The following is a 14,142-nucleotide window of genomic DNA, read 5'->3' on the forward strand; positions in this document are numbered from 1 at the left end:
GAGCACCTTCTCATCGCTTTACGGGCCATTCATAAGTCCTCTTTTGTGAGATATCGAAATCTTTGCCCATTTTTAAAAAAAATTGGATTGTCTTATTGGTTGTCAGTGTTTGATATGTATTCTGGATACAAGTCCTTTGTCAGATACCTGCTTCCTGAGTATTTTCTCCATGTGACTTGCCTTTTCATATTTTAATGGCGTCTTTTGATAAGCAGAAGTTTTAAATCTTGATGAAGTTCAAATCATTGACTTTTCTCTTTTTATAGTTAATTTTTTTTTTCTGAGAAGTCTCTGCTTGAAATTATTCTCTTGTTTTCTTACTTTTGTATTTAGACCCATCATCCACCTTGTGTTCATTTCTGTGTCTCCTGTGGTAGGAAGCAGGGGTTAATTTTTTCATATGGATATTAAGCTGCACCAGTGTTGAAGAGACTTTCTTTTCGCGGTTGTATTGCCCCAGTGCTTTGTTGAGAATCAATTGGCCGTGTCAGTGTAGGTTTATTTCCAGACTTTCTGTTCCGTTCTGTCTCTCTATTGTCTGCAGCTCATTCATTCGTCCGCTGTACAACATTCCACTGGGCAAACACACTGCACGTATTCACCCGTGCTCCCACTGACGGGCACCCAGGCCGTTTCCACGCTCTTGCCCTTGTGCATAGCTGCTGGGGACGTTCTTGCACGCACCCCCTGTTGTACACATACGAGAGTTCCTCTGGGGTTCACACCCAGAAGTGAGTGCCCAGGCCTCCAGGGACGAGCAGTTTATCTACAGGAGAGGAGCTGTGCTGCTGCCATGTGGCTGGAGACTGGCTGGAGATGTTGTCGCTCCTGGTGGGTCACTATGGGTCCCGCGCCTCCCCAGCGCTGGGTGCCCTCAGGCTCTTAGATCTCGACCAGCGGGCAGGAGTAGGCTGGAGCCTCACTGTGCTTTGATGTGTGCGCCCTGGTCTTGAGCCATGGTTGGTATCACCCCATGTTGATTGGCCCTGTGGGTTTCCTTTCTTCATGATGTGTGTTTGCATCTTTTTACCCACTTCCCCTTCCAACTGCGAGGAAAGCTGTAGGGATAGTACAGAAAACTCTGTTTTCAAGGCCAGCATTGCTGACCCGTTCCTCATCATCCCTGAGCCCGTCCGTGTGTATTTCCTGCAAACAAGGACATCTCCTCTGACCCAGAGCAAGGATATCCTGCCAACAGGGGGCTGACCCTAGTGCCCACCTCCTTCACAGTCACCTAAGGGCCCCAGAATCCATGTTGCCTTTACCTGGGAGTCTCTCATCTCCTCATCTGGAACATTCTGCAGGCCCTCCCTGACTTTCTTCATCTTGATGTTTTCAGAGATTCCCAGGCATTTTTGTAGAATGCCCTTTAAACTGAGTGATGGTATTAGGCCAAGTGTCTGTCCAGAAATCTCAGAAGGGGCACTGCCTTCTTCTCGTTGCCTCCCTGGGTACCTGTGATTTGTGCCCCAACTCTGACAAAGCCCTCTGGTCACTTAATGAAGAAGGCATCTCCTATGTGGGATGCCCCACAGGGCCTCCTGTAGAGACCTCTCCTTTGGCCTGGGCTTTGGGCAGGGGGTGTGGGAAATGGGTCTCAGCCCGCTGAGCACGTGCTTTCTGGGAGAAGATGGTTGTTGTCTCCAGTGAACACCCGGCTTGAGCATGACCAGTGTGTTCTCAGTGCAGGAGTGATGCCAGTGCAGCACGACCACAGCCTGTGTCAAAATGGACCATTTCTGCAGGAAGAGTGGGTTCACGAGGCCCCTTTGCTGGGGCATCGAGGTTGTATTTTGACTTGTTAGCTTCCTGGGATGCAGTCTGGTGACTGTGTCTGGATTCAGAATGTATTTCATTAGGAGCAATAGCATAGCTGGAGGCCAGCTCCCATGCTGCTCCTGGACCAGAGCTCCTTCATTCATCAGATCAGTACCTGGGTGTGCCAGGTGCCTCAGCGGGTGCAGGGCATACAGCAGCAGACAGACAGATGGAGACAGCGAAGGCCAAAGCTCAGGTGACCTCAGGCCCTGAAGTCGCTGCCTCCCCAGCTGCCCCTGACAGCAGCTACCGTGCCTCCCGCTCCCACCCCAGGCCGTGCCCTTTGTCTTTCTCTCAAGTACTTGTGTGGCCTACTGTCCCCTCTGGCTTCTCAGTGATACTCTCACCCCTCTGCGTGGTGGTGGGACCTGCCTGCATCTGGGATGTCCCTGCCCCTGCATCTCAGTTCTGCACGCAACATTTCTCACCTTCAGTGCTGTGTCCTTTATTATTGTCTTTGTTTGCCTTCCCTTGTAGAATACCAGCTCCACACCGGACGGAGTAGGGCTTGTTTTACGGAGTAGGGCTTGTTTTTTCCCTGATGTTTCTGAAGCACCTGGAACTTGGCAAATAGTAGATAGCAATAGATGGTTGTGAAATGAATTAGTGGGGTTTGGGTTTATGTGTTCAATGTAAATGGTTACATTAGATTGAATTTGTTACTTCTGTATACTTATCTTGGAACCCAGCCATTCTGTTGGCTGTCATTTCCATGGAGAGCGATCCTGAGTGTGTTTACAGATGGATTTTTGGCACCCATCGCTGTAGTATAGCCCTTCAGAGAGCGTGCTCTTAGGAGCCGTCCTACAGACTGCTGCCTGGGTCCAGTGGTGCCTTTCTAGTGGGTTGGAAGGGCCACCCGGGGCAACCTCAATGTCACTCCCAGTCCCTGATGTGTCCAAGGATATTCATCTTGGAGAGAAAGTGAGTCACACAAAGATCCCAGTTGTCTCAGAGGGTGTCCCATCAGCAGTGTTTCGGGTGAGCGGGAGGTTGATGCCCATCCCCTTGTGGGAAGGTGAAGTCCTCAGGTACAGTCCCTCCAAACCTGAGAGGCAAAGCACAAAGCTCAGGAACACAGGGACCCGCCCCAGAGGGAACCCATGCAAAGCAGGCCTGGCGTCTCCCGTGGGGCTTAAAGGCTCTGTCTCCAGCCTTCAGACAGAGGACCCACACTCTGTGACCTGGGCACTGCTGTCAGGAAATAAATTCCTACTTAGAAGGGGGTGTCAGTGTCCTTTCGTAAACATACGTTTTGCATTTGCTTACATCATCTTTGATTTCTTTCATCAACATCTTGTGGTTTTTCACGATACAGATCATATACATATTTTGTTAAATTTGCACCAAAATATTTCATTTCCTTTGGAGGACCTGTTCATGAACATAGCATCTCTAATTTCTGTGTTCATTGTTAGCATCTAGAAATGTGATCATTTTATCTGTTGATCTTGCAAAACTCACTGGTTCTAGGTTTTTAAAGTAGATTCCTAAGGATTTTCTAGATGGACAGTCACATCATCTGCAAATGGTGGGCAGTTTTATTTCTTCTCCTCTGATCTCAAGGCCCTTTTATTTGCCTTCTTGCCTTACTGCTCTGGCTGGAACTTCCGTGTGTGTGGAGCAGACATCCTCACCCTCTCCTGAACTGGGAGGGAGCACCAACCTTTCATGTAGTGTATTGTCTTCCATTCCTAACGTGCTCAGAATTTTTATCGTGTGGACAGGTGTTGGATTTTGTCACATGCTTTTTCTGTATCAGTTGGAATTTGTTGGTTTTTAAAATATGGTTGTTACCGAAGAGTTATACGATTTTTTTCCATCTTCTTGGAATTTGAGAATTTTTCTCTGTGTGTCAGGAATCATTTCTGGAATGTGGTGAGCTCTTTTAAAATGCAGACTCAAGGTTTTTTTCAGATGAAATGAAATTTTCTGTATTGGCTGTTAATTCCTTCCTTGTGCCTTGTTTCTTCCTTTGGCTTCTGGTGTTTGAATGCTGGGTCTTATCATTTGCTCATTTCCCTCTTGATTTCTGTTTCTCTATAACTTTGCATTTTACAGTTTGACCCTCCAGTTCATTTATTCAGTTGTGAGCTGTGACCACCCTTTTTGTCTTCGCCTTTGCTGTTAGAAGTTAGATGTATGCTTTCCATTCCTCCACGTCCTAGGGCACCTTTGAGAGCTCTTCTTTTTTGTTTTTTCCTCCAGCAACTCTAGAGGACTGCTACTTTGTTTTGTGTCCTGGGTCCTCTTAGGTTCATTAGTGGTTGTTTATGGCTCTCTGCTCCATTGGAGGCCAGACCGCATGGCCCAGGGACCGTGGCAGCAGGTGAGCCAGGAGGTGTGCGGCCTCCACTCCTGGGATTGAGCCCTTCTGTCCGTGGGTGAGTAGTCTCTGCTGGGTCTGGGAGAGATCTGTCCTCGGGTGTCCTATGTTTCTGGCCAGTTCAAAACCCAGCTCTCTCCCAGCCTCACGGGTGAAGAGAAGCTTAATCGTTTGGTGTCCCTAATCCTCCCAGCAGCTCTGCAGACCCTCCTGGTGTGCCTGGGCACAACGGCCCTCCCCAGGGCATCTACGGCTCTGCAGGCTCCTGGAGCTTGTGGTCGGTCCTGGGGCTGCTAGCTACTCTCCCCGCGAGTTCCTGTGCAGTTGTGGCCTTTTGTTGCACTCTGGGCTGGCCATTGAGTTCCTGGAGAGACTGTCCTGGACCCTCACGTTCTCGGCTCTGTGCCACCCTTCCCCCACCCCGTTCACCTTTGGGTCTAAAAGGAGATGTGGGACGGGGGGCCCTGGGCCAGGCTGAGTCCTCCTTGTGCCATGCCCACCGCAGTCTGGCTTTTTTAATTTATAGGATCAGAGAAGGAACTGGCTTACAGAATCTGGTTGGGGGAAGAGAGGTCTTTTAAATAACTGATTTACAGGTGACTGGAAAAGTGATTTCAGCCTCTTTTGCCGTTAAACATTTTTTCCAAACTTCTGGTAAGTGGAAATATTGGCCGGTGTAGATATTAGTGGTTTGTATTTCTGTTTCCCCAGTTCTTCCCTGTGCTTGTGGAGAGGGGGAGGAATGTGGACGCAGAAGAGAGAGGACTGAGTGCCTCCCGCCACGTACCTCCTGGGAGTGGAACACAAGGCCACGCACTTTACTCTGAGGTTTCTTGAGAGCAAAGCTTTTGACCACAGGGCATGGTGGTTACCACAGGGCTACTGAATAATGTTATTTTCACTATATTTAGAATGGCACCCTTGCCAGTAACTTACTAAATGCAGATGTTCCCAACAGAGTGAGGAAGTTTGTTTCTCCTGTCTCCACAACACATGCCACCTTACTTTTTAAAAAAATTTACTGAAGTATAGTTGATTTACAATGTCGTATTAATTTCTACTATACAGCAAAGTAACTGTATATTTATATGTATATATTCTTTTTCATATTCTTTTCCATTATGGTTTATCACAGAATATTGAATATAGTTCCCTGTGACCACCTGATTTTTCTGTTTGACTTCAATTTTAGTACGGGATCATTCAGAAAAGAATATTGTTATCAGCTAGAGAGAATCTGCTACAACTTTAGAAAACAGCTGAGAAATGTGCGTTCAGGTCTGGAACAGGTGGAGGCTGCTGCTTTCCCAGGTATGCCACCTGGGAATTTCAGCTCCACAGGTAAGGGTTGCTGCCCCTCAACCCGAAGCGGAAGACATGTTGCTTGGAAGCCCCAGGAGAGAGGCAACCAGGCCGGGAAGAGCCAGAGCATGAGATGCTGGGGACCCTCCAGCTACTGTCTCTTGGTATCTCGCTGTCCCTGAGTCCTCTCCCCTGGCTTAAAGCTGCTGGTGCAGAGGAGGTTGTGTGTTTTCATGTAAATATGTTTATAATTGAGCTGAACTTTAGTGGTTTTCACGTCAAAGATACTTCTGCCATGTTTTAAAGTTATACTTTGATTTGAAAACCACTGAAGTTCAGCTCAATTTTAAACATCTAAACACACCACTCACTTTCCTTTCTGCTCCCCCTTGCCTCTTCTTTCCTTAGAGAAAAATTATGGACTTGTGTGGACCCAAGGCCTGAAGGGTATTAGTTAGCTCAGGAGCAGGGCCGTGTGCTTTAGTGATGGCTGTTTCCCAGGAAGCTCAAGCAGCACCGCTGGGAAGTGGATTGGGCCCTTGGTTTATTGAGGGGGGAGGAAGGGGTGAGCCCTTATTTGGTGGCAGCTGCAAATTGGTGAAGATCCATGTGTGTAGAGTCTTCTACTTCTCTTCTTTGAAAGAAGAGACAGTCCTTATTCTTAACACTCCTGTTCAGAAGGGTTTTTCTTGAACAGAGGAAAGACAGAAAAGAGTTGAAGAAAGACCTGAGGAATCTTGGCACCCTTGCTACCCACACTTCCTCAACGTCAGCCGCTCGGCGCCCTGCATGTTCTTGTTTTGTCGGTATCATAACCTGTTGTGCTTGGAAAGCTATAGTTCTTGCCAAGTGCCAACGAACTTGGTGTTTTAAAAGAGAAGATGCTTCAGACGCTAGTGAGCTTTTGAGATATTTTTTATTTGTGCAGAGTGTTTTCATTTTAAGGCTTGGGGAAGGGAAGTGACCTGGGTATTTGTTGGGCTGCTCCTCCCCAGCGCTGGTTCCAAAACCCGGTGGCCAGGGAGAGAGCCTGTTAGAAACGCAGATTTGGGGCCTGTTGCTGCAGGGGCTCAGGCTCCAGGTCTGCTCAGCAGACTTGGTTTTAAGGAGCTCCGCAGTGGCTCTTCTGTACCCAGCCCAGGCGGCATGCGTGTTTCTGTTCCCATCACGGTCAGTGCTGGACCATGCTGCCCCAGGCTCTTCATCCACTGGGCTCCTGAGGTCTGAGTGGTCATCTTGTCCACTGCTGTGTCTGGCCCTTACTGCCAGTTTCACTGTCCCTCACTGTCTTACCAAACTGTGGGCACTGTGAAAGCAGAGGCCTCTCTGCCTCCTGCGGTAGTGTCCTGGGCCCAGTGGGCACTAAATTCCAAGCTCCTGCCCTGCAGAGCCTACCCCCAGGGTGGACTTGCGGAGAAGTGGCAGAGTTGTAAGGAAAGATGGTATGGATTCCACCCCAGAGATGGCGCGCTCTGCTCTGCATGCGTGTGCTCTGGGCGGACCAGGACCACGGACAGTGCCAGGCGTGCCCTCCGCCTCCAGACTCCCTCTGCCCGCCTTCCTGCCAATCTCCTGCTGGTCGGAGAGGATTCTTGTCTTTTCTCCCAATTAAAGGGAATTCCTTCCTCTACCCACCCAGGACAGAGCAAGAAGCGGGGGCAGGGGCATTGGCAGCACTCAGGTTTTGGGTTCTGTTGGGAGCGCTGTCAGCAGAGGAAAAGGCACAACTTGAATTTTTGTGTATGTAGTAAAATTGCATGTTTGATTCTAAGTTATTTTTGTGTTTTTCTTATGCTATAATTATAGCTGTTGAAAAATTATATATGCATATAGATAGAGACTAGAAGGGAACTTAGAATGGTGAAAATAGTATGTTCAGAGGATGATGATACTGTGTAATATATAATACTGAGCATTTCTGGGATTCCTGCTGTGGAGCTTGTGCAATAAGCCCAGAATTATAATATTTTTAAAAAGCGTCATGGAATGAACTCAGGTTCGTTGTCCCCTAAACACTGAGTGTCCTTTTCGGTGGGCTCCAGCAGCCTCCTGCCCATGGTTGTGCACTGGATAGCCGCAGTCTCCGCGCTGTCTCAGGAGGGGAGGGCTCATCCTTCTACTCCACCATCTTGCACCGGAAGCCCCACGCTGAGTGTACTTTGTTAGAGACATTATACTTTAAAAGGGCTTCCCCTGTGGCTCAGCTGGTAAAGAATTGGCCTGCAATGCGGGAGACCCAGGTTCAGATCCCTGGGTTGGGAACATCCCCTGCAGAAAGGAAAGGCTACCCACTCTAATATTCTGGCCTAGAGAATGCCGTGGACTGTATAGTCCATGGGGTCACAAAGAGTTGGACATGACTGAGCGACTTTCACTCACTTACCTTAAGAATCAGTATTACTGGAATAGTACTTACATATAATAAAGTACACTCATTTAAGTGTACATTCCATGAGTTTGACAAATGTATGCACACATGTAAAAGCCAACTTAGTCAAATTTAGAATGTTTCCATTGCCATAAAAAGTTTCCTCATGCCTCTTTGCAGTCATTCTCCCATGCCTTGAAGCAACCGCAAATGTGATTTCTTTAGGTTAGTGATCTAATTATATTATCTGTTCTTTCAGTACATTAGGTTTTTTCTCCTGTTCTAGAACTTCATGTAAATGGAATCATACAATATGTACTCTTGTGGTTGGCCTTTATTGGCTCAGCATATGTTTTTGAGATTTATCAATATTGTTTCTTATACCAATACTTCAGTCTTTTTATTGTTGACTAGTATATCCTAATGCATGGATTAACCACAAATTGTGTATCTATATAGTCATCCATTGATGGACATTTAGGTGGCTTCCTGTATTTGGCTCTTATGACTAAAGATGCTATGAAAGTTTGTGTACAGGTCTTATCATGAACATATGTGCTCATTTCTCATGGATAAATATCTAGAGATAGATTGCTAGATGATACAATACATGTACATGTAACTTTGTGTGGAACTTCAAAACTATCTTACAAAGAGACTGAATCATTTTACACTCCCACCAGCAGTCTGTGAGACTTCCAGTAGTTTCGTGTTCTTCCAATACTTGGAATTGTCTGCATTTTAAATTTGAGCCCTTGTAGTGTACATGTGTTTCTGTTTCATTGTTTTAGCTTGCATTTCCCTGATGACCAAATATGTTGAACATTTATTTGGGCACTTAGTGATCATGCTGGAGAATCCCAAGGACAGCGGAGTCTAGGTTGCTTCCATGTCCTAGCAATTGTAAAAAGTGCTGCAATGAATATTGGGGTACATGCGTCTCTTTCAACCCTGTAGCAACTATAGTGATAAAGCTACAGTGTCATTTTATTGAAAAAAAAAAATCAGGTATTGTAAATCCTCCAACTTTGTTCTTCCTTTTCAAAATTGTTTCAAATCTCTTTAGCTCTTTTGGGATTTCTGCAAAATTTTAGAATCAGCTTGTCTCGTCTGCTTGGATTTTTTTATTGAAATTGCATTGAATATATAGTTCTGTTTGGGAATCTTAATATTGAATCTTGTAATCTATAAACATGGTATATCTGCCGATTTATTTGGGCCTTCTTGAGTTTCTCTCAGAAATATTTTGTAGTTTTCGATAAATTTAACAAAATACTTCCCAAATGTGTTTTGGTGCTAACAAAAATGGTTCATCTTCCAGTTTTATTGCTATAAACATACTATTAATAGATTACCTTATTTGTTTTAGTTGGTTTTGTTTTGCCTTTGGTTTTTTTCGATTAAGAACTCACTGTTTAGTGACCATGGTATCTGTGAGTAAAGACTCTGCCTCTCTCTCTGGTCCACGTGTTTTTCTTCTTTGTTCTTGGCCCACTGTCCTGGCTGGGACACCCCCATGCAATGTCAAGTAGGAATGGTTCTGGTGACAGTCCTTGTCGTGTTCAGATTTTTCTTTGTTTCATCATGTACATCATGGGGAAAAAAAAAAAAACCACACATAGAGAGGAGCATAAACCGCAAATATACAGCTCAGTAAATTATCATGTGGCAAATATTTCTGAACTAGCACAGAAAATAACCACCTCAGTAGCACCTTTCTTGCCCTTTCACAGTTACCTTCTTCATCCTCCCCAAAGCTAAATATTGCCCTGCCTGTTTTGGAAGATTTTATAAGTGGAATCATGTATAATCTTCCATGTCTGGCTTCTCCCACTCTGTGGCTTGTCTTTTCACTCTCTGAAAGCTGTCTATTGATGAATAGAATTCTTTAAGGAGTTTGATTTAGTGATCTTTTCCTTTATGGTCAGTGCCTTTTGTCTTCTTCATGAGTTGTTTTCTCTTACTTGAAGGCCCTGAAGTTATTCTTTAATGGTCCAGATGCTTTTTTTTTTTTTTTTTAACCTCTTCTATTTTGATGTAAACCCCACTTGAAATTGACTTTGCTTATTTCTGTTTAACATGTAAACACAGCACAGATCATAAGTGCCCAGTCTGCTGAGTCTTGAGGGAGTGAACACTCCAGGGCAGCCCGTGGCCCAGCCTGGGAGTGGAACACGGCCGGTGTCACACATGCCCCCCTGTTCCTCGTCAGTAATTCCCCTCCTCTTCTCCACAAGTCAGCTGGGATACTAACACCCTAAGTTAGTCATTTTGACCTTTATGTGATTCCTCGTGTGTTCTGTGCCTGCCTTGTCTCACACAACATTACATTTTGGAGACTAGTTCACATTATTTTGTGGAACGGAAGCCACTCCTTTTCATTGCTATGTAATATTCCATGATATGAATATGTCCAGTTTATCCATTCTGCTGTTTGGACATTGGGGTGTTTGAGTACTGCTGCCAAGAAATCCTTGTGCTTATCTCTTGTCACACATACAAATGCACACGTAGGGGATGGAACTGGATGTCCTCGGTGCCTGTGCTCAGTTTTGCTGGATGCTGCCAGGTTCCCATGTTGGCCGGTCAGTTTGCACTCCCTCTAATGAACAGATATCCTGGCTGATTCGTATCCTTCCTTGCAGCTCTGTGAGCTGACTTTAGCCCAGCGTGAATGTGAGTGTGGCCTGTTTCTGGCCTGTGTTCTGTCTCGTTGGGTTGTCAGTCTGTCCTTTTGTCCGCTGATACCACAGTGTAGCTTTATTGAACATCTAATTTCATGCTATATGCTCTCTTGTTCATCTATGTAGTAGTTAGGGCTATTTTTTAAAAAATCTTTTTGCATTTTTTGGATAGATGTTAGAGTAATTTTGTTCATTTTCACAAAATCCGCTTTGAGGCTTTTGATTGGATTATATTGAATCAGTAGATCAATTAGGTGAGAACAGCTTCTTTACAATAGTCTTCCTAACAATGACTATATGTTTGTTGATTTTTTTAGATCTTGTTTAATTTATCTCAATAGCCACGAGTAGTTTTCATACAGAGGGCTTACAGTCCTTTGTTAAATTAATTCCTTGATATTTGATTTAAAAAAACACATTTTTATCAGCTCTCTTGAGATGCAGTTCACATAAAATCCACCCATTTAAAGTGTACAATCCAACGGTTTTTGGTATATTCACAGTGTTGTGCAACTGTCACCACAATCTAATTTTAGACTTTTTCCATCACCACAAAATTAAACCCCGTACCTATTAGTAATCACCCCTCATTCCCCCAGCTCCCATCTGTGGGCAGCCACTAGCCTTTCTGTCTCTATGGATTTGCCTGTTCTGGACATGTCATATAAATGGAATCTACATTATGTGGTCTCTGTGAATGGCGTCTTTCACTTGGCGTGATGTTTTCAAGGCTCGTCATGTTATAGCATAGAAATGTACTACATTTCTTTTAATTGGTGCATAGCAGTCCTTTGTGTGAATATACACTTTATCTGTTTGCTAGTTGATGAACATTTGGGTTGTTTCCACTTTTTGACTGTTATAAATAATGCTGCTATAAACATTCCTGTACAAGTTTTTGTGTGGCTAGGTGTTTTCAGTTCTTCCTGGAGTGGAATTGTTGGGTCATATGGTAACTCTATGTTTAACATTTTGAGGAACTGCGATAATGTTTTCCAAAGTGACTATACCACTTTACATTCTAACCAACAATATATGAGAGTTATTTGACCTTTCTTGATACTACTGTAAGAGGCATCATTATAAAGAAATTACTTATTGATCTTATATCCAGAAACCTTATTAAATTCATTTTTAATTCTAATATTTCTCTGTTGATTATTTTGGGTTGTTTATGTAAGCAGTCATTTTTCCTCTTTCTACTAAGCCTTGTAACTTTTATTTTTAATACTTATTTACTTGGCTGTGCTGCGTCTTAGTTGTGGCACGCAGGATCTTTACTTGTAGCACCTAAACTCTTAGTTGTGGCATGTGAGATCTAATTCCTTGATCAGGGATCAAACCTGGGCCCCCTGCATTGGGAGCTCAGAGTCTTACTCACTGGACCACCAGGGAAATCCCAAGCCTTGTATCTTTTATTTCTTTTTTTTGACTCAAGTCTCCAGTGAATTGTTAAATAGAAATCATGATAATAGGCATTCTTGTCTCCCTTCACAGAGAGAGCTTCAAAGAGAGAGCTGAAATGTTTCACTGTTAAGTATAATGTGTTGTTTACCGTAGTTTTTTTTCATATATAGCCTTAATAAATTCTCTTCCAAATGCCAAAGAAATATAGGATACCCTGAGACAGAAAAAGTGTACTGGGATTGGGTGGAAATGCTTCAGAAAAGTGTCATTTCTGTTTCCTTCCACTTTAACTGCTCTCCTGGCACTGTGAGCTCCATCCCACTGTGGTCATCGTCCCTCGGTGGTCGTCACTCACCGGACTTCCATTCAGGATCTCTCCTTCAGCGAAATGCAGTAACACCCGCCTCTGCAGCAGACTAAAAGATTAAATGTCAGGAAGGAAGTCGTGTCTTTAGGGTGATACTCCTTAGTGCTGGATATAGAATTTGCAAAGATTTTCTCCCATTCTATGGTAGTCTTTTTACTTTCTTGATGAATTTATACCTAAATTCAGTTCAGTTCAGTTCAATTCAGTTGCTCAGTCATATCTGACTCTTTGCAACCCCACAGACCGCAGCACACCAGGCCTCCCTGTCCATCACCAACTCCCGGAGTTCACCCAAACTCATGTCCATTGAGTCGGTGATGCCATCCAACCATCTCATCCTCTGTCGTCCCCTTCTCCCACCTTCAATCTTTCCCAGCATCAGGGTCTTTTCAAATGAGTCAGCCCTTCACATCAGGTGGCCAAAGTATTGGAGTTTCAGCTTCAACATCAGTCCTTCCAGTGAACACCCAGGATTGATCTCCTTTAGGATGGACCTAAATTAAAACACAAAATTTTTAACTTTTGAAGAAGCCCAGTTTGTCAGTTCTTTTTCATTATTTGTGCTTTTGTTGTCATATCTAAGAATTCTTTGCTTAATTCAAAATAACTAACATTTATTCCTAAGTTTTTTTCTGAAGAGTTTTTTTAGTTTTAGCTCTTACATTCAAGTCTGTGGTCTATTTTGAGTTAATTTTTGTGTGTGGGTAGGGTCTTATTTACCTTTTCCCTGTGGTGATCCACTTGTCCTAGCAGTTTGTTGAAAAGACTGTTTTATTCCTGTTGAACTGCCTTGAATCAACCATAATTGCCAAGGTATTTCTCTATTCTCAGTTATGCTTTACTGATTGCTATGTTTATCTTTAGGCCACCACTGTAGCTTCCCAGTAGTGAGTTTCAAAGTCAGAAAATGTGCAGAAGCTAACACAATTGTGGTAAAGCAATTATATTCCAATTTTTTAAAAAGTCAGAAACTGTAAGCCCTCCATCTATAATATTTCTTCCTTTTTCAACATTTTTTCCATTCTGGATCTTTTATATTTCCAAATGAATTTTAGGGTCATCTTGTCATTTTTACAAAAGAAGCAAGTTGAGATTTAGATTTCAATTAGATTGAGTCTATAGGTCAATTTGGGGAGAATTGCTTTGCTGAGGAATTGAGTCTTCAAATCCATAAACATGAGATGTCTGGTTTGTTTATTTAGGTCTTTAATTTCTTTCAGCAGTGTTTTGTAATTTTTACCATACAAATCTTATACTTCCTTTGTTAAATTTATACTTCAATATTTTATCCTTGTGATGCTATTGTGAATGTATTATTTTCTTAATTTTATTTCAGATTGTTCAATGCCAATATATAGAAATAATATTGATTTTTGTATCTTGATCTTATATTATGTGACCTTGCTGTACTTGTCTGTTAATTCTAGTAGTTTTTAGATCTAGTAGTTTTTGATCTCTTAGGGTTTTCTAAATATAAAATCTTATTGTCTGCAAATGGAGGCAATTTTTCTCTTTCCAATCTGGATGCCTTTTATATCTCTTTCTTGCCTGATTGCACTGACCAGACCTCAATACAGAAGTCACAAGAGCAGATATCGTCCCTGTTTCCAGCCTCGGGGAAAGCATTCCATCACTCACCATTAAAATGTGGCTGCAGGGGTTTTGTAGGTGAGTTTTATTGGGTTGAGAAAGTTCCTTTCTTCCTACTTTGTCAAGAATTTTTATCATGAATGAAAAGTGAAAGTGGAAGTCACTAAGTAATGCCCGACTCTCTGGGACCCCGTGGAATTCTCCAGGCCAGAATACTGGAGTCCAGGCCAGAATACTGCAGTGGGTAGCTCCCTTCTCCAGGGGATCTTCCCAACCCAGG

At 43.6% G+C, this 14,142-nt stretch overlaps 1 protein-coding gene across 13 annotated transcripts in view; it reads left to right on the forward strand.

Annotated features, from left to right (window-relative positions):
• B3GNTL1 (UDP-GlcNAc:betaGal beta-1,3-N-acetylglucosaminyltransferase like 1) overlaps positions 1-14,142 on the forward strand; it is a 131,732-nt gene that overhangs the window by 22,439 nt on the left and 95,151 nt on the right. The window contains exon 5 of one of the 13 annotated variants that reach the window (XM_069541862.1): positions 13,838-13,940. The exons of the other annotated variants lie outside the window; for them this stretch is intronic. The gene's annotated coding sequence lies outside the window, so the exon portion shown is untranslated. The remainder of the gene's footprint in view (positions 1-13,837; positions 13,941-14,142) is intronic. 13 annotated transcript variants of the gene reach the window in all.

The sequence above is a fragment of the Ovis canadensis genome, chromosome 11 (genome assembly GCF_042477335.2).
Source record: "Ovis canadensis isolate MfBH-ARS-UI-01 breed Bighorn chromosome 11, ARS-UI_OviCan_v2, whole genome shotgun sequence".
NCBI classification, from domain to species: Eukaryota; Metazoa; Chordata; class Mammalia; order Artiodactyla; family Bovidae; genus Ovis; species Ovis canadensis.